Below are 2,176 nucleotides of genomic sequence, written 5' to 3'. Positions count from 1 at the left end.
AAAGTGCCACAATCCACTAAATGGAGCAGACAGTGAAGTTGAAACCTATTCACCCCAAATGTAATCACATATACTCTATGCAAGAATATGAGTTAAACTGACTCATTCTTAAAATAACCAATCACTGTGACTGAACCAAGGCAATAAGTAAGCTATTCTAACTTAAGGAAAAGTATCCTGCTCATTCTATTTAGTACATATAATAAGATCTTGGTAGAGAAGTTTTAGATTAAAAATATTTGTAAGCTGAAACATCAGATTTTGTTAACCAATGTCACCATAAAAATAAATTAATTAATTAAAAAATAAAAATATTTGTAGGCTGACAAATAATACTTTTAAGCCTTATAGTAGTGGTAGTATTCACTTTCTATTTGTTAATATTTATATGCAATGAAAAATAATGCATTCAATATCAAATATTTATTTTCAGTAGCTATTTGATTAAACGCACTGAATTGTTTCTTGATATCAATATTGTATGGTCTTATCTCATAACTAAATTCTAGACAGTAATTAACAGAAATCATTGGTAAAGAGAAAAGTTTTGGTCATAAAATATTTTCACAGTTGTAATTAATATTTTCCATGTCATGAAATTGAGTTATCTTGCTAGTAACTTATTGAAAAATATTATAAAACTAGTTTGTTTGTTTGTTTGTTTGTTTGTTTTGGAACTGGTGGCCTTTGATAGAGTAAAATTGACCAAATTATTTTTAACCAAATTTTATCTATTAAACAAAGTCGATATAGTCTTATTTGGCCAAAATTATAATAATTGTTTCCTACTTTTCAGCAAAATTAAAACAAACAAATGTAATTTAAAAATGAATGATGTACTCATTCTTCCCAGCCTAAATTCTAAAGAGAAAGATAGTCTGGCTTGCTTATATTCTCTTTGGAATTTCGGGGGAATATTATTTAAACCCCAAACTTACATAAAATTTCCAATTGGACAAGACTGGACCATGACAGTGAAGGTCTAGCTTCTCTGTTGTTAAGCATTTTAAAATAGTGAGTGAAATACTACAACTATATGTCTCTATGTTAAAGAGTATGCCAGGAAATTGCTGTAAACTCTATCTAATTTGTCAAATACTTAGATGGATTTCTGTTACGAAGCCTTGAAAAGGAAAAAGAAAATTCACATATCTCAAAACCTTTTTTTTCCTTTTTCTAAACACAAGACTCAGATATCAGTATAAGACCAAGGAAAAGTCATTTTGAGGTAGAGTCTTTGGGGAGATATTAAGAATAGACTTAGTGTTATTTCTTTTACACCTAGAGAAAAAAAACATCCTGAGAAAATATAATTTGATGATTATGGCTAAGTAATCTTTGAATCCACATGTGTTTAACTATGCTTACTTTTGTTTGGTAAACATTACTTTCTTATAATGATTAAATAGGTCAACCTTTTAATTATGTAAAGATGGAAAGCTTAAATTGATTCCTTGCTTGACACTTATGGAGAAGAGCAATCTTGACCCCTTTAATACAGATAAACTTTCCATAGTCGTTTAGCTTTCTCTAATTTGCTCATATTCTTGAGCAAACTTTGGGCACATGTGATACATTTTTCTTACACTTTTATTATGAAATAATTAGAGGTTCCCAGAAAGCTGAAAAGGGTGCAGAAAGTCCTATACCCTCTTCACCTGTCACTCCTTCAACAGTAACATCTTCCATAAATCAATAATCTGTGTAATTCATATTTGTATAACCACAGAATGTACTCAGATTTTACTTTATATATGCATTCATTTGAATATGCATGAAGGTATGCAATTTTGTCACTTGTGTAGCTCTATGTAACCACCGCAGCAACCAAGATGAAGAATTGTTCTATCATCCAGGCTTCCTGGTACTACCCCTTTATAGCCATTCCCCAGATTTAAATGCATGCACATGGCAACCACTAATACATTTTCTATTTCTATAATTACTTTATTTCAAGGATGTGATATAATTCCCTTGAGGTCTTTCCACATTGTTGCATTTATCAATATTTCATTCCCTTTTATTATGAGTAGTATTCTATGGTACAGATAACCTATACTAGTTTAACCATTCACCTGCTGAAGGGCATTTAGGTTATTTTCATTTATTGATAAAGTTGCTGTGAATATCTGTGTACAGATTTTTGCATGAAGAAATTTTTCATTACTCAGAGATA

The sequence above is a fragment of the Pteropus vampyrus genome, unplaced genomic scaffold (genome assembly GCF_000151845.1).
Source record: "Pteropus vampyrus isolate Shadow unplaced genomic scaffold, Pvam_2.0 Scaffold27, whole genome shotgun sequence".
NCBI classification, from domain to species: domain Eukaryota; kingdom Metazoa; phylum Chordata; class Mammalia; order Chiroptera; family Pteropodidae; genus Pteropus; species Pteropus vampyrus.
This window is presented reverse-complemented; position numbering follows the sequence as displayed.